The sequence below is a fragment of the Chrysemys picta genome, chromosome 17 (genome assembly GCF_011386835.1).
Source record: "Chrysemys picta bellii isolate R12L10 chromosome 17, ASM1138683v2, whole genome shotgun sequence".
Lineage (NCBI taxonomy): Eukaryota > Metazoa > Chordata > Testudines > Emydidae > Chrysemys > Chrysemys picta.
The window spans coordinates 8,879,443-8,898,347 of record NC_088807.1 but is presented as its reverse complement, the minus strand read 5'-3'; the positions used below and the strand labels follow the sequence as shown (position 1 = coordinate 8,898,347).

The window sequence follows — 18,905 nt, the reverse complement described above, 5'->3', positions numbered from 1 at the left end:
ACCCCAACTCCCTGCCCTGAACCCCCTGCCACACCCTGCACCCTGACCCCCTGCTGCACCTCTCACCCCTCCTTCACCCCACAACTCCCTGCCCTGAGCCCCCGCCATACCCCACACCCCTCCTGCCCCCCCTGGGGGCAGGGAGGGGGTGGAGTTGGGGTTGGGATTTCAGGGAAGGGGTTGGAATGAGGGCAGGGAAGGGGTGTGAAGAGGCGGTGCAGGGGCGGGGCCTCATGGAAGGGGTGGAGTGGGGGCGGGGGGGAGGTGTCAGTAAATGCGGCGCTCAGGCCAATGTACTAGTCTTCATGTGGCCCTTGTGGTCATTTGAGTTTGAGACCTCTGATCTACACGCTGCTATCTGGACTTTGGTGCACAAATGGATCTGTAAATCTTATTGCTGTAAATAATCAAACCGGGGCATACTGCCTGATTCCATAACAAGTGGTTAAGTTGGTTTGGACAATAACCCATTTCTCTGTAAACATTCAATGGACTTATAATATGAACAAAAGCACGTAAAACTTGCAGGGGCAGCTTGTTGCAACTGCCAGCAAATGGACACATTAAAATCTTAACTCTGTCAAAGGAGGAGAGGCAGTGTTTTGGTGGCAGCTTGAATGTTGGACCATACTGCAGTGGTCAGGACTCGGTGTTGCTGTGGATTGTTAACTGTACTTGTGTTGCGTTGCATATGGAGATAACCTATAAGTAATGTAGTAAGCCCTCTTCACCCCGCAGTGTGCAAGACAACCCGGACCCAATCTTCTTGGGCCCACTATAATGGAAAGTCTGGCACACTAATTGGAATAGGTGTGGTATGCCCGTACGAGAGAAGGTGCAGGGCTGGGCACTATATTACACAAGGGGCAGTGGAACAAATGGAATATCGACACCTTCCACCTTGATGCCTGGCCCTATCAGGAAATGTGTCGCCATATGTCCTATGCTTTTCCAGGGATACCTGGGCAGGAGGATCCCCCCCAAAAAAAAGAAAAAAAAAGGGGTGGAGTGTTAGGATATAGATATTCAGGCCTGTCTGTAAAGGCCTATACTTTAAGAATTTAGGTGTATTCTTATCACTTAGCTAGTTATAAAGGTATAAAACAGAGAATCAAAATCACTCTCTGTATGTGTAAGGGACAGTCTGAGGCTCTGTTCTTAGGCTAAGTAAGGCCTTTGGCTAAGCAGCAAAGGCAGCCATGGGCTGAGAAGTGAATGGTCACATCTTCACATTCCAAACTAGTCACATGGAAATAAGGTGCTATTGGGCTGTTAGGAATCTTATCAATAGACACAGCTGGAAAACCCTTATGTCTGTATAAATGTAGTTGTGAAATCCTCACTTCTGTATTGTTTTGTATATTTATTTGCATGGTCTCTGTCTGGTTCTGTAATTGTTTGTCTGCTGTATAATTAATTTTGTTGGGTGTAAACCAATTAAGGTGGTGGAATATAATTGATTAAATAACCATATTACAGTATTCAGAGTAGCAGCCGTGTTAGTCTGTATCCGCAAAAAGAACAGGAGTACTTGTGGCACCTTAGAGACTAACAAATTTATTAGAGCATAAGCTTTCGTGGACTACAGCCCACTTCTTCGGATGCATATAGAATGGAACATATACTGAGGAGATATATATACACACATACAGAGAGCATGAACAGGTGGGAGTTGTCAGTGTATATATATCTCCTCAATATATGTTCCATTCTATATGTATCCGAAGAAGTGGGCTGTAGCCCATGAAAGCTTATGCTCTAATAAATTTGTTAGTCTCTAAGGTGCCACAAGTACTCCTGTTCATGTTACAATATGTTAGGATTGATTAGTTAAATTTCAGTAAAATGATTGGTTAAGGTATAGCTAAGCAGAACTCAAGTTTTACTATATAGTCTGCAGTCAATCAGGAAGTAAGGGGGAGAATGGGAATAGGGAATGGGGGTGGGGAAATTGGAATCATGTTTTGCTGGGGGGGGAATGAGAACAGGGAATGGGAACAGGGATGGCTCTGTGGTGTCAGAGCTGGGAAGGGGGACACTGAGGAAGGAAACTGGAATCATGCTTGCTAAAAGTTCACCCCAATAAACATCAAATTGTTTGCGCCTTTGGACTTCGGGTATTGTTGCTCTCTGTTCATGCGAGACGGACCAGGGAAGTGAGAGGGTGAAGAAATAAGCCCCTTAACAAGGGGTTCCACTGTGAGAGAGAGACATGCTGATAGCTCAGAGAGGTGCGGTTCCAGGAGGCAGAGGGGCCTACGGCTTAACCCCTGAGGGAGAGTGGACCCCTGAGAAGGGCTGTCGCACTGAAGAGGATTCCGCCCAGGGACCATACAGAGCCAAGAGAAAGTACCAGTCCTGTGAGTCCGTGACATCCTTCCTCTTATGGGACCTCACAGCTGCCCATAAGACCTCAGGACTGAACCTGAATGCTGGAGACTATGGCAAAGGGCTTCCAAATTGTTCCTTCACCACAGTACCTCCTTCCCAGCTTCTCCTCTTACCCATGTCGGGGCCATCTGCATGCTGGAGTGCTCCCATCCAGCTACTAGATAGGGGAATGTTACTCATTGGGAATCTAACTGGGGTAGTAGCTGTATCCACATCTAAGCTATTAAAAAGGGCACACACACAAAACTCCAACTCAAATACAACAGATTTATCTCTCTCAGGAACAGCCCAAAACTGGGAAAAAACTTGTTAGCAGGCTACAGAATACACTAAGCAGCTGAAAGGTTTTAAAATATACTAAACAAATTGTCACACTGTGGCCTACACCTGGACGGGAAGCATACTGAACTATTTACTCTGTGTGTACACATACAAACCAACACACATTCAGCAATAACAGTCTCTTCTCTGGGGTGCTGAAATTTGGCTCTTTGGCTTACTAGCCCCAGAAGGGGGTGTGATGAGGATGATGTCCCATCCCCCGGCTTATGGCTTTCCTCGAAGTTTCACACAAATTATCGCAGCAGTGTCCAGACTTCCCCCCTTTTTTCTCTTTTTGCGCTAGCCCCACATCTTCTTCCCCAAGAGAGAGCGCGGTGGGTCACTAGATGTTGTTCCCCAGTAGCTTTTGTGAGTGATGAAAACCCACCTCCCACACCGGTGAATGCCCTGGCCGAGTACTCACCGGGGAAGCAGGCTGCTCAGCCCCTGTAGCCAAGGGTCAACTGAAAAGGAGAGAAATCGAGAAAAGAAAAACCCGTCCTCCTCTGAGCCATGGACTCCCCGGCATGCTGTGAGGTGGGGCCGCCTTTGTCCAGGCTGTACACAGCTAATGCAGGGGGCTTGCCTCAGGACCAGGTCAGACAACCCTCTGCAGAGCCAGCTGCAGCCAGCTGCCTGGCTCAGGGGCTCCCGGAAATGCCCCAGGCCGGGGTACTCATGGCTTCCTGCACGGCAGGTCTCAGGGCAGTGTGTGTGTGGGGGGGCTGTTTCTGGGCCCTCCCTGCTGCCCACTTACTCCCCCTCCCTGGGTCTCTGCCTGTCTCCTGCTCCCTCACAGCGATTTCCTGAGGCCCCCCCCCACACACACAGTACCTCCCTGCAGCCCCTGTCTCTGCTGCTGGGTTCGTTCCCCTCCGTGGGGCTCTGCCAGGCTGGGCCTGTCACTGTGTCACGGCGTGGCCCTGTTTCCTCATCAACCCTTCTCCCACACCCTTCAGAAACCCTTGTCCCACCCCCCACCCTCCTCACTGAACCTCACCCCACTCACCACTCCTCACCCCGCCTCCTGACTGATCCTGGCCCTGCCGCCCCACTGCCTCTCACCCCACTCGCCAGCACTTACCCCACTCACAGGCCCCACTCCTCTCACCAACCCTCACCCCACCCTCCTCACTGACCCTGGCCCGGCCCCACCACAGACCCTCGCCCTGCCCCCCTCACCAACTCTCACCCTGCTCACTGGCCTCACTCCCTGCCCCGCCTCCAGCCCCTCATCAACATTCACCCCACCCCCTTGCTGGCCTCACCCTCTCAATGTCCCTGACCCCGCCCCTCACTGACCTGTGATACACCCCCCTCAGCAATCCTGGTCCTGTCCCCGCACTGTTCCTGGCCACATTCACTGGCCCTGCTCCCATCACTGACCCCAGCCCCACCTCCCTAGCTGACCCTGACTCCACTCCCCTCAGTGACCCTGTCCCTGTCCCCTCACACTGACACTCACCCTGTCTGCCTCACTGACTATCGCCCTGCCCTCCGACCAACCCTGGCCCCACCCCCTCACCAACCCTGGCCCAGCCCCCCATAGACTCTCACCCTGCCCCCCTCACGAACTCTCACCCTGGGCCCTGCCCCAGCCTCTCATCAACCCTTACCCATCCCCCTTTTTGGCCCCATCCTCTCAATGTCCTGACCCCGCCCCTCACCATCCCTGGCCCCGTCCCCTTACTGACCCTTGTCCCACTTGCTGGCCCCAGCCCTGCCCCCTTGCTTACTCCAGCCCTGACCCACTCAACAGCTCCCACATATGTGGCTGGGTCTTTACTCAGCCCCTCCCACCCTCTCACACAGCTTTTCTCCCCCTGGCCCCACCCCAGCTCCTCCCCGGGGGCTGCTCTCGCTTTCTCCTTCCTCAGCATGCATGGAGGCTGGGACCTGAGCTGGACTCCCTGATTGGCCTGGCTGCCTGGTCAATCAGAATGATTTGGGGCACTGGCTACTATCCATTGCCCCTAGTCTGCAGTTCTGTGATTGGCCAGAGGCCCTCTCAGTCCCAGGGTCCCAACTGCTCCTTGACCCCTCCCCTCTCTCCTGACATGGGGAGAGGGCCAAATAACCCACCCAGTGCCAGTGAGGGCAGCTGGCCCGTACATGACAGACATGTTTACAAGAGCCATCACTCAGTTTGAGACCTGCTGCATCTGGAACATGTTGACCGGGAGAGAAAGGATGGACGGCTCCAGCTGTCATCAAGGAAAATAATTCAGTGCCTGGATCACAGTGACAGAGACCAACATGGGGAAGTTCAACAGAAACCGTCCACAAAGCAAACCCAACAGACGGTGGATGCTGAACGAGAAGATGGGGACTCGAGGATTCCAGAAGAACCCCAGTCAGTCGTAACTAACGGCCAGCCAGATGGCCAAGCTGCTACTTGGTGTTTTGCAGTTGGGAACCCAGAGTGGGTTAGAGACACTGGATAGACTGATCCATCCTAAATTTCACAGCCAGCATGACAGTGTGAATAAATGGCAGGAACATGGAACTTAATGGGGGAGATGGACTGGGATGTTAACCTGTAGCGCTCTGCTCAGCCACTGGGTGGTGCTGTGTGTAACGTCCCTTAGGGAGCTGAACCTCATCCATACCTGGCAGGGCATTAAAGGATCTAACGATGAACACAGCTGAGGTGGATGATCAAGTTCTGTAGCCAGACCACACCTGGGACAGGAGCATGACACCCTGCTCCCCCCAGGTCTGGCCAGGCCTAGCACTCTCCCCAGTGTGTGTGTGTGTGGTGGCGGGGAGAGGGGGTGGGACAGTTACGGTGAGTGACCTCCAACTGCCTCCTCAGTGTGTGTGTCTGGGGACGGCAGTTAGAGCGTGTGAACTACCTCTGCCCGCCCAGTGTACGGGGTGGAGGTTGTTACCATAGTTACTCTAGTCCTCTTTCACAGGGCGTTAACTCAAATTAGGAACTTTCAGTTCGCACCAGCGGTATCCACACAGGTCAGTCCGAGTGCAAATCTTTGGTGCACTCTGCAATTCACACCCCCGCAGCTGGCTCTGTGCACAGTGTAGACATGGCCCCTGACTGGGGAGTGTGCCTCCTTCCAAAAATGGGGGAAACTGGGTTTGAAAACAGGAGCACTGGAATTCGAGCAAGAAGCCAGGATCGTGGGTGAGCTGATAATCGGTTTGGATTTCACTGAGGCTAATAAGTACACAATGAATCAATGTAATACGTTTATTCTAGTGAATGAATTCTTTACCAGACTCAGGACCCCAGCAGTGCTGCTCTCAGATCAAGGGAGAAACTTTGAATGCAAAGTGTTTCTGCAGCTTTGTGAGATTCCAGGGGCTCCACAAACCGGCCCCAGCCCCGCACACCCAGCACAGTCTGATAGGATGATAGAAAGTTTCAGTCTGACTCGGGGGTTTTACAGATTCATAGATTCCTAGGTCAAAAGGGACCACTGTGATCATCTAGTCTGAGTCCTGCATAGCACAGGCCAGAGACCTGCCCTGAAATAACTCCTAGAATGTTTAGAAAAACATCCAATCTTGAGTTAAAAGTTGTCAAAAAGTGATGGAGAATCTACCACGATCCATGTAAATGCCTCATTCCAGCCTGAATTTTTCTGGCTTCAACTCCAGCCATTGGATCCTGTTCCCCCTGTCTCTGCTAGATTGAAGAGCCCATTATGAAATACTTGTTCCCCGTGTAGATATTTACAGTCAGTGATCAAGTCGCCCCTTAACCTTCTCTTTCTTAAGCTAAATAGATTAAGTAGGTTTTCTAGCCCTTTACTCATTCTCATGGCTCTTCTCGGAGCCCTCATCAACTTCTTTCTTGAATTGGGGACACCAGAACTGGACATAGGATTCCAGCATTGATCACACTAGTGCCAGGTGCGAAGGTAAAATAAACTATTTACTTCTACTAGAGATTCCCCTGTTTGTGCATCACAAGGTCACAGCAGCTCTTTTAACCACAATTTCTCACTGGGAGCTTGTATCCTGCTGATTATCCACTGTGATCCCCAAATTTTGTTCAGAGGCCCTGCTTCCCAGGAGAGAGTGTAAGTATGTAAGTATGGCAATGTTCTTGGTCCCTAGATGTATACATGTGCATGTAGCTGTATTAAAATGCATATTGTTTACTTGCACCCAGTTTACAAAACACCCCAATCTCTGAACCTGTCCTCTTCATTGTTTACACTCCCCCAACTGTGTCATTGTGACGTTACTGACATAACCTGTAACCGTATAGATCATTGTTGCAACCATTGTTATATATTTTCATCAAATATTGTACAAAGGTTGTCCTGTAAGGTGTCTATGGGAAGATTATGATTTGCTGATTATGATTATGCTATCTGTATGTGTGTATCATTTTTGTAGTTCAAGTTATGAATATTGGCTATGTACTTGTAGCTCAATGTGTTTTGATTCTAAGTAGCCTCAGTGAAGCTTTTGGTCAGCTTCTTGAGAAAGGACTATTCTCAGTAAGTGCCCAGTCAAGAAACACTTAACTAACAATGAACTTTGGGAGATGCCAATCCACATCTGAGCTTTCCTGGGAACATACAAACTAACATGTAAACAATGGTGTCGGCCTGTAAAGAACTGAGTCATGCATAGACATGTGACTTGCCCATTTGACTCCAAACACCATCTTGCTGCTGTGATTTTCCACAGTAAGAACAGAGGGGTGTCCTTCCACGGGCAGAAAATATAAAAGGCCCTGAAAACCCCTCCATCTTGTCTTCAATCCTGCTTCTGACCTCTGGAGGGGCTTTGCTACAAACTGAAGCTCTGAAAAAAGGACTGAATGACCCATCCCAGCTGGGGATGTACTCTAGAGACTTGATTTGTAGAAGTTTATTCCATCACTGCTACAAGCCTGAACCAAGAACTTTGCCATTACTGTATGTAATTGATTCCATTTAACCAATTTTAACTCTCATTTAAATTTCTTTCTCTTTATGAATAAACCTTTAGATTTTAGATTCTAAAGGATTGGCAACAGTGTGATTTGTGAGTAAGGTATGACTTGTATATTGACCTGGGTCTGGGGCTTGGTCCTTTGGGATCGGGAGAACCCTTTTTGTTTTACTGGGGCTTTTTTTTTCATAACTATTCATCCCCATAACGAGTGGCACTGGTGATGATACTTTGAAATTGGAGTGTGTAAGGCAATCATTTGTATGACTTATGGTTAGCCAGTGGGGTAAATCCAAAGTCCTCTCTGTCTGGCTGGTTTGGTGTGCTTTAGAAGTGAAGAAACCCCAGCCTTGGGCTGTAACTGCCCTGCTCTAAGCAATTTGTCCTGAATTGATACTCTCAGAAGTGTCCCACCAAAGGCAGCATTGTTACAATCATCAGCAAACTTTCTCAGTGATGAGCTCTTCTTTTAGTGTCCAGCAACAGAGCCATCGTCTGTATATTTGGCTTACAAAGTGGATTGCTGGCCCTCTGGAAATGCTGCTGGGTGGTGAGAGGGAGCTGTGATTTGTAATATTAACTTGTCTTTGTTCTCCAGGTTCTGTCAGTGCCTACCTGAGTCTGAGAAGGGCTGACTGTGAGTCCAGTGGCTGTCTCTGGTCGTGTGTTGTACAGCAGCAAGCACAGCGGCAGTGCTGAGGGGCACCGGGCTGGGAGAGATGAGACCAGGGCTCCATTCCCAACAGCTGCTATCACATCCCCTCTCTGTGTTCCTATTGCCCCTTTCTATCCTCTCCATTTAGACTGAGCTCTTGGGGGCAGAGACTGCCTGTCGCCCTGCCAGTGCAGAGCCCAGCACCACAGGGCCTTGAGCTCAGCATACAGTGCTGCCGTAACATGAATTCTTGTGTTTGCTGTGGCAAATTGCCTGCACTACTATGATGGGTCTCACGCTTTCGCTTCTTGGGGGGGGGGGGCATTCAGGGCGCCATTTCTTACCCCTGAACCACGATATTCACTGCCCCACTAGTGTCCTAGAGGAGGGCAGTGGAGAGGGAGGGATCCGGGCCCGCCCTCTACGCCAGGTCCCAGCCCAGGGGCCCTAGGGATAGTGGTAAACCATTTGAACTAGCGGTTCCTTCCCCTGGGCTACTTCCCTCTCCTGCCCTTCAGCTTGTGGGGGGCTTCCTGCCCTCCCTCTGCACAAGCCAGATGTCCCTTTACCTAGGGTCTTGGTCTTCTTACCCCACCACAGCACTTCTCCAAACTTTCCTCTGCTTCCCTCCAAACTGCTTTCTGCTCCCACACCAATCCACTCTGTTTCTACTCCTTCAAACTGTTCTCTGCTCCAACACCAATCCTCTCCGCTCCAACTCCTTCCCCTGGCTGATTGAAGCAGGGGGGTTTTATCTGGTGACTAACTTCAGGTGCTCTAATTGGCTTCAGATGCTCTAATTAATCTATAGCAAACTTTCTTCCCTCTACAGGGAATAAGGCTCCCTTCTAACCCTCTCCTGCTGCCCTCTGGCCATGCTGTATCACATTGCATAATAAATAATAGTTAAGAAATGGAGCCTCAAACACTGAACAAACACGGTAAGAGCAGGACAGGAGTTAGGTCATTCGGGGAATCCTGTGTGCAGTTCTGGTCACCTGCACACAGGACAGATGGATTCAGATGGGACCAGGTGCAGAGAAGGGCTGCTAGGGTGGTTGGGGGATGGAGGCTGGTCATACAAGAGGAGCCTGGAAGAGCTTGGCTGGTTTAGCTGGCACAGCAGAGGCTGAACAGGGATCTGATTGCTCTGTATGAATCCATCGGGGGAACGCTGGGGAGGGAGAAGAGCTACTGAAGCCAAAGGACAGTGTTTGCCAAGAAGAAATGAGGATAAACTGGCCAGGAGTCACGTTAGGCTGGAAATGAGAAGAAGGCTCAGAAACAGCCTCCTAATGGGTGAGGGAAGATCGTGCTAACTCATGTGAAGATAGCACTTGATAAGTGTGTGACTGGGATTCTATAACATGCCCTTCCAGCCCTGTGTCCCGTGTTCCTAAAGAGACTGGCCGAGGGTGGCTGGGAAACACCTCCAGGATTCAGAGACATGCCAGTTTCTTTTTACTCTTTTAACACCTAACAAAAGTTACATTAATTGTATTGTAAAATTGTACATGCAGCTAGATAGATCCTGGTACCCCCCCTACTCTAACTGCTAGACTCCACTCCCCTTCTTCAGATGCATGTGAAGATGGCACTTGATAAGTATGTGACTGGGATTCTATAACATGCCCTTCCAGCCCTGTGTCCTGTGTTCCTAAAGAGACCAGCTGAGGGTGGCTGGGAAACACCTCCAGGATTCAGAGACATGCCAATTTCGTTTTACTCTTTTAACACTTAAGAAAAGTTAAACTAATTGTATTGTAAAATCATACATGCAGCTAGATAGCTCCTGGTTCCACATGCTGCTTTAACCACTGGCCCCCACTCCCTTCCCAAGGCAGGAATAGACCCCAGGAGTTCTGGCTCCCAGGACACAGCTATGCCATGTCTGATGGGTGGGGCTGGAGAATCACAGGTTGCCCACAGCGCTATTCAAAGCCAGAGAAAGAGAAAAAGGAAAAGGCCACTCACCCCAAAACCAGGCCAGTAGGATGGGGATCCTTGTGTTCCCAGCACCTGCGCAGGTAGCTGACCTCCTGCCAAGAGGGTGCCCAGCTAGGAGCAAGAGGCACCCAGGAAACCCCACGTTCAAAACAGAGTCCTTGTGGGGCAGCATGGCCAGGCGTTAGGGCAGGCGATCGTCCTTGTGAGAGAGGCAGGCTGAGCTCAGTGTGACAGTCACAGGCTGGGACTCTGGGGAGATGGGGTAGCACCCAAGGGGGCAGGGACAAAAGGGGGCAGGAGGTGTGACAGGCCTCTCAATGCAGAGACCCCTCCCTCCGCACCTCCCTGAAGTAACCCAGTGGGTGTGTGCGACTGAGCCCAGGGAGGAGAATTGACCTTCATGCCCTGCGCTGTGGCTTTATTTATATCATTGGATTGTGAAATAAGCATTCCTGGAACATTCTGAGCAAACAAACCCCTCTTGCAACAGCTGGTTCTGGGACACATGGGGTGGAGGGACAGTTCCTGGAAATGGTTCACAGGGAATCAGCAGAACTGATCCACAGAGGCCTGGTGGACATGGGACAGGCACACGGGTTTGACTGCGGGTGCGAGGATCAGCCCATGCAGTTAAAGTGATGCTGAGGGCTGTCTGGATGCCCTTACTCCAGTTGAAGGAAGCTGAGGCTTGGCCTAATCTACACCTAAAGCTTAGGTCGACCCAGCTACATCATTCAGGGTATGTCTACACTACGAAATTAGGTTGAATTTACAGAAGATGGTTTTATAGAAATCGGTTGTATACAGCCGACTGTGTGTGTCCCCACATAAAATGCTCTAAGTGCATGAAGTTGGCGGACCGCGTCCACAGTACTGAGGCTAGCGTCGACTTCCGGAGCGTTGCACTATGGGTAGCTATCCCACAGTTCCTGCAGTCTCCGCCGCCCATTGGAATTCTGGGTTGAGATCCCAATGCCTGAATGATGCAAAACAGTGTCGCGGGGGGTTCTGGGTACATGTCGTCAGGCACCTCCCCCTCCGTCAGAGCAATGGCAGACAATCGATTCGCGACTTTTTACCTGGGTTACCTGTGCAGACAACATAACACACCAAGCATGGAGCCCGCCCAGCTCAGCTCAGCTCAGCTCACCGTCACCATATGTCCTCTGGGTGCCGGGAGACGTGGTACTGCATTGCTACACAGCAGCAGCTAATTGCCTTTTCGCAGTAGACTGTGCAGTATGACTGGTAGCCTTCATCGGTGATCTGGGTGCTGGCACACGTGGGGCTGGCAGACGTGGGGCTGCATTGCACACATCAGCAGCCCCTTGCCTTTTGGTAGAAGATGATATATTACGACTGATATCTGTCGTCATCTTACTGCAGTGCCTGTCAATCATGGGCACCTGGGCAGTCTCGACGATGATGGCTATCAGTTGTAGTATGCTATTTTCTGCCAAGCGCCCAGTATTTTCTGCCAAGCACCCAGTAGTGCCGAGGGTTATCAGTCATGCTGCACCGTCGTCTGCTAGCTTAAGATGTAAAAAATAGATTTGTTCTGTATTCATTTGCTTCCCCCTCCCTCCGTGAAATCAACGGCCTGCTAAACCCAGGGTTTTGAGTTCAATCTTTGGGGGGGGGGCTATTCTGTGTGACAGTTGTTTGTGTTTCTCCCTGATGCACAGCCACCTTTGTTGATTTTAATTCCCTGTACCTGTAGGCCATGTCGTCACTTGCCCCTCCCTCCCTCCATCCGTCAGATACTAGTTTTGCGCCTTTTTTCAGACCAGACGCCATAGCACTGGGAGTACATAAACCGCAAGGGGTACTTTTCCATGCTGCTGCAAGCCCTGGTGGATCACAAGGGACGTTTCACCAACATCAATGTGGGATAGCTGGGAAAGGTACGTCTTCAGGCACTCTGGTCTGTTTCGAAAGCTGGAGGAAGGGACTTTCTTCCTGGACCACAAAGTAACCATCGGGGATGTTGAAATGCCTATCGTGATCCTTGGGGACCCAGCCTACCCCTTAATGCCATGGCTCATGAAGCCGTAGGCAGGCACCCTGGACAGGAGTCAGGACCTGTTCAACTACAGGCTGAGCAAGTGCCGAATGGTGGTGGAAAGTGCATTTGGACGTTTAAAAGCGCGTTGGTGCAGCTTACTGACTCGCTCAGACCTCAGCGAAAAGAATATCCCCATTGTTATTGCTGCTTGCTGTGCGCTCCACAATATCTGTGAGAGAAAGGGGGAGATATTTATGGTGGGGTGGGAGGTTGAGGCACATTGCCTGGCTGCTGATTATGCGCAGCCAGACACCAGGTTGGTTAGAAGAGCACAGCAGGGCGCAGTGCACATCAGAGAAGCTTTGAAAACGAGTTTTGTGACTGGCCAGGCTACGGTGTGAGACTTCTGTTTGTTTCTCCTTGATAAACCCTCTGACCCACCCCCCCACCCGGTTCACTCTACTTCCCTGTAAACCAAACCTCCCCCTCCCCCTTCGAGCACCACTTGCAGAGGCAATCAAGTCATTGTTACTTCACATTCGTGCATTCTTTATAAATTCATCACACAACTAGGGGTATAATTGCCAAGGTAGCCCGGGATGGGTGGGGGGAGGACGGAAGGAAAAGGACACACTGCAGTTTAAAACTTTAACTCTTATTGAAGGCCAGCCTTCTGATGCTCGGGCAATCATCTGCAGTGGAGTGACTGGGTGGCCGGAGGCCCCCCCACCGTGTTCTTGGGCGTCTGGGTGAGGAGGCTATGGAACTTGGGGAGGAGGGCTGTTGGTTACACAGGGGCTGTAGCGGCAGTCTCTGCTCCTGCTGTCTTTCCTGCAGCTCAACCATACGCTGGAGCATATCAGCTTGATGCTCCAGCAGCCGGAGCATCGACTCTTGCCTTCTGTCTGCAAGCTGACGCCACCTATCATCTTCAGCCCGCCACTTGCTCTGTTCATCCCGCGATTCAGCCCGCCACCTCTCCTCTCGTTCATACTTTGCTTTTCTGTAGTCTGACTGCCTTCACGCATTCTGCTGTGCTCTTTCAGCGTGGGAGGACATCTGGAGCTCCGTGAACATGTCATCCCGAATCTGCCGTTTTCTCCTTCTAATCTTCACTAGCCTCTGTGAAGGATAAACATTTGCAGCTGGTGGAGGAGAAGGGAGAGGTGGTTAAAAAAGACACATTTTAGAGAACAATGGGTACACTCTTTCACGTTAAATTTTGCTGTTCACATTACACAGCACATGTGCTTTCGTTACAAGGTCGCATTTTTCCTCTTATATTGAGGCCTTGCCGGTCTGGTGTGAGATATCACTCACGCAGTGCCAGGCAACAGATTTTGGCTAGCAGGCAGCCATGGTAAGCCACAGTCTTTTGGCTTTTTTCACCTTCTTAACATGTGGGAATGGTTTCAAACAGTAGTGCCCTCATTTCCCATACCAGGCACCCGTTGGGTTGGCCATTTAAAATGGGTTTGCAATGTAAAAGGAGGGGCTGCACTTCCCGGGTTAACATGCAGCACAAACCCAACTAACCCTCCCACACACCCAATTCTCTGGGATGATCACTTCACCCCTCCCCCACCCACCGCGTGGCTAACAGCGGGGAACATTTCTGTTCAGCCGAGCAGGAACGGGCACCTCTGAATGTCCCCTTAATAAAATCACCCCATTTCAACCAGGTGACCGTGAACGATATCACTCTCCTGAGGATAACAAAGAGCGATAAGGAATGGATGTTGTCTGCATGCCAGCAAACACCGGGACCATACACTGCCATGCTTTGTTATGCAATGATTCCAGACTACGTGCTACTGGCCTGGTGTGGTAAAGTGTCCTACCATGGTGGACGGGATAAGGCAGCCCTCCCCAGAAACCTTTTGCAAAGGCTTTGGGAGTACATGAAGGAGACCTTTCTGGAGATGTCCCTGGAGGATTTCCGCTCCACCCCTATACACGTTAACAGACTTTTCCAGTAGCTGTACTGGCCGCGACTGCCAGGGCAAATTAATCATTAATCATTAAACACGCTTACTTTTAAACCATGTGTAATATTTACAAAGGTACACTCACCAGAGGTCCCCGGTGTGCCCTCAGGGTCTGGGAGCACGCCTTGGGTGAGTTCGGGGGTTACTGGCTCCAGGTCCAGGGCGATAAACATATCCTGGCTGTTGGGGAAACCGGTTTCTCCGCTTCCTTGCTGCTGTGAGCTATCCACATTATCTTCATCCTCCTCTTTCTCATACCCCGAACCCTCTTCCCTGTGTGTTTCTCCAGTGAAGGAGACATAGCACACGGTTGGGGTAGTGGTGGCTGCACCCCCTAGCATGGCATGCAGCTCCACGTAGAAGCGGCATGTTTGCGGTTGTGCCCCGGACTTTCCGTTTGCCTCTCTGGCTTTGTGGTAGGCTTGCCTTAGCTCCTTAATTTTCACGTGGCACTGCTGTGCATCCCTGTTATGGCCTCTGTCCTTCATGGCCTTGGATACCTTTTTTAATATTTTGCCACTTCTTTTACTGCTATGGAGTTCAGCTAGCACTGATTCATCTCCCCATATGGCAAGCAGATCCCATACCTCCCATTCGGTCCATGCTGGAGCTCTTTTGCGATCCTGGGACTCCATCACGGTTACCTGCGCTGATGAGCTCTGCGTGGTCACCTGTGCTCTCCACGCTGGGCAAACAGGAAATGAAATTCAAACGTTCGCGGGGCTTTTCCTGTCTACCTGGTCAGTGCATCTAAGTTGAGAGTGCTGTCAAGAGTGGTCACAATGAAGCACTCTGGGATAGCTCCCGGAGGGCAATAACGTCGAATTCCATCCACACTACCCCAATTCCAACCCGCTAAGGCCGATTTTATCGCTAATCCCCTCGTCGGAGGTGGAGTAAAGAAACCAGTTTAAAGGGCCCCTTAAGTCGAAAGAAAGGGCTTTGTCGTGTGAACGTGTCCAGGCTTAATTTGATTTAATGCTGCTAAAGTCGACCAAAACTCGTAGTGTAGACCAGGCCTCAGGGGTGTGAAAAATTCAGACCCCTGGAGATGGGATTAAGCCGATCTAAGCCCTGGTGTAGACACCAGAAGGTGGAACAAAGAATTCACCCATTGGCCTGGCTACCACTGCTTGGAGGGATGGATTAACTACGGCGATGGCAAAGCCCCTTCCATTGTTTAGCGTCTGCATCAAGGCACCACAGCGGCGTAGCCGCAACGCTGAGCTGTACCTCTGCTGCAGTTGTGGTGTAGACACAGCCCTTGTCTGCCCAGAGAAGGGGCATCACTGCACTGGCCTCACCCCATGGGGACACCCCCGTGTACCTAGAGCAGGTCCATTCACACCTGAGCTTATGCCCAAGACACGTTCCCATGTTGTCATCTCTGCAAGTCCCAAAAGGACGCGGCCTCCTTGCAGATTGAGCGTCATGTGGCTCCGTCTCTGGATAACTCCTGAAGGCACTCAGGGTGGATGTTTGGTCTGTGCCCCTCCTTGGTGATCTCAGCGGAACAGGGAAGTGTTTGTTGCCTATGTGATCGCCATCTACCTAGCAGCTTTCATTGGTAAACACACTTCATAATTCATTGGTCTCTTGACCAAACAGAGCCGCTGAATCTGAACCGAGAGCTGATGGAGGAGGGTGCTGGGTTTGGCTAACAAGGTCCTCACTGCTGATATTGTCTTGCCACTGCACATGGAGAAGCTGACAAAAGTGTCAAGAACTGAGAATGCTCCCATGGGGATTAGGCCTAATATGAGCTTTACCCCCAATCTGAATGGAGCCGATGCCAGTCTGTGTAGCCGAGGCGTGCGGCTGCCAGGGCATCAACTGCTCCTGGCATCAACTGCTGCCACAGGGTCCTAGTTCCCCCCATCCACTAATGGCAGGGCATGCTGCCCTTACCCTGCCCCTCCGCCCTAGCCCTGAGTCTCTCCAACACCCCAAACCCCTCAACACCATCCCCAGACAGAGCCCTCATCCCCCTGCACTCTAACCCTCTGCCCCAGCCCTGAGCCCCCTCCTGCATCATGAACCCCTCATGCCCCACCCCACATCCCAACCCTCTGCCCTAGCCCTGAGCCCCCTCCCACACTCCAAACCCCTCATCCTCAGCCCCACAGCCCTCACCTCTGCACTCCCTCCTATCCCCAAACTCTCTCTCACAGCCTGCACCCCCTCCCCCTTCCCACACACCCCCTTCTGTCCCCAAACTCCCTCCCAGAGACTGCACCTCCTCCCTCTGCACCCCATCACCCCCCAAACTCCCTCCTAGAGCCTGCACCGCTCACCCCCTCCTGCACCCTCACCCCTTGATCTAGCCCAGAGCCTGCCCCCAAACTCCCTCCCAGAGCCTGCACCCCTCATCCCCTCCTGCACCCCCACCCCCTGACCCAGCCCGGAGCCTGCACCCAGAACCCAAATTCCCTCCCAGAGCCTGCACCCCTCCTGCACCCTAATCCCCAGCCCAGGGCCTGCACCCCAGACCTCTTCCCTCCACCCAAACTCCCTCCCAGAGCCTTAGGCAGATGGGGGGGGGGAGTTTGGGGGTGTGGAGTTTGGGCACCACCAAAATTTCTACAAACCTACCACCCCTAGCAACTCCTAAACCTTTTCTGTCCTGCCTGTCCTTCCTGAACAGTTTATATCCATCCATGACAATACTCCAGTCATGTGAGTTACCCCACCAAGTCTCTGTTATTCCAATCATGTCATAGTCCCTTGACTGTGCCAAGACTTCCAGTTGTCCCTGCTTGTTTCCCAGGCTTCTTACATTTGTGTATAGGCACTCAAGATAACTCAATGATCGTCCCGCTTTCTCAGTATCAGACAGGAGTCCTCCCCTCTTGCCATTTCCTGCTCGTGCTTCCTCTTGGTATCCCATTTCCCCACTTACCTTAGGTCTTTGGTCTCCTTCCCCCAGTGAACCTAGTTTAAAGACCTCCTCACTAGGTTAGCCAGCCTGCTTGCGAAGATGCTCTTCCCTCTCTTTGTTAGGTGGAGCCCGTCTCTGCCTAGCACTCCTCCTTCTTGGAAAACCATCCCATTGTCAAAGAATCCAAAGCCTTCTCTCCTACACCACCTGCGTAGCCATTCGTTGACTTCCATGATTCGACGGTCTCTACCCAGGCCTTTTCCCTGCACAGGGAGGATGGACGAGAACACCACTTGCACCTCAAACTCCTTTATCCTTCTTCCCAGAGCCATGTAGACTGCAGTGATCCACTCAAGGTCATTCTTGGCAGTATCATTGGTGCCCACGTGAAGAAGCAGGAAGGGGTAGCGATCTGAGGGCTTGATGAGTCTCGTCAGTCTCTCCTTCACATCGTGAATTCTAGCTCCTGGAAAGCAGCAGACCTCTTGGTTTTCCCGGTCAGGGCGGCAGATAGATGACTCAGTCCCCCTGAGGAGGGAGTCCCCGACCACCACTACTGCTTCCTTGTCTTGGGAGCAGTGGTCGTGGAACCCCCATCCCTAGGACAATGCATCTCATGCCTTCCAATCAGTGGTGTCTCCTTCTGCTCCCTTCCCTCAGATGTATCATCTTTTCCATTTCCCAACTGTAAAGAAATCCATGTCCTAAAGTCCTATCCAAGATTAATTGTGATTGCTGGTTACAATTCACCAAAGTATTGAAAATGTGTTAGTGTGAGATTATCTGTTGTTTTCCCAATAATATTAGTTGAGGTTCTTTTCTTTAGTTTTGATTTTTGGTTAATGAGTGGAAATAAACATTGTGTTTATTGACACTGCTGATCTCACTATTGGGCAATGATGTTCACACTATAATCCAGCTGGAAAAGGCTCTAGGGGACAAAGTTTCGGCAGAGCTGTTCTGCTAATGAACCCGTATCTGCAAATGACCGAAGTATGCTGGAATAAGGTTATTTAAACAATTGTATAATTTTCTTTCATACCCACGATAGATTTGTTCTTCAGTTTAGCTGCTGGCCTTGTTCCCCCTTTTGTTGGTTTTGAATAATGCAGAAACTATGCTCTCCCTTGATATGAACCAGTTTCTTCTTTATAAAGTTACAGTTTTTTGGTGGGTGGGGGAGGGTATGTTGTGGCCACTCCCTTGTAAACCACCTGGACTTTGGCCCAATTTCTGTTTGGATTCAAATTATGGATTTTTAATTGATCCTTGGTCAATTTTGATCACTTCATTTCTTTTTCTCACTTTTTCTATTTCCCACATCAGACCTAGATTTTACCTTTCCTGGTCTGCTTCATCCTCCCCTCTCCCCATCATGTCCCATGGTCAGGTGGGACCGATTTTTATCTTTCCTAGACCTGGAACTAACAAAGGATTGAATAAAGAACAGGAGTACTTGTGGCACCTTAGAGACTAACACATTTAGTTCAGCGTAAGCTTTCGTGGGCTACAGCTCACTTCTTCGGATGCATAGAATGGAACACACAGACAGAAGATATTTATACATACAGAGAACATGAAAAGATGGAAGTACGCATACCAGCTGTAAGAGGCCAATGAATTGAGATGAGCTATCAGCAACAGAAGAAAAAAAAACTTTTGAAGTGATAATCGAGATGACCTATAGAAGGTGTGAGGATAACTTAACATGGGGAAAAAAATTCAATTAGTGTAATGACCCAATCATTCCCAGTCTCTGTTTAAACCTAAATTAATTGTATCTAACTTGCATATTAATTCGAGTTCAGCAGT

At 50.6% G+C, this 18,905-nt stretch overlaps 1 protein-coding gene across 1 annotated transcript in view; it reads right to left on the bottom strand.

The window, feature by feature from the left end:
• Positions 1 to 10,388, bottom strand: part of LOC135976157 (deleted in malignant brain tumors 1 protein-like) — a 90,106-nt gene extending 79,718 nt beyond the window's left edge. Inside the window, 1 exon segment of the mRNA XM_065570734.1 lies at positions 10,250 to 10,388. The gene's annotated coding sequence lies outside the window, so the exon portion shown is untranslated.
• Between the last annotated feature and the right edge of the window lie 8,517 nt (positions 10,389 to 18,905).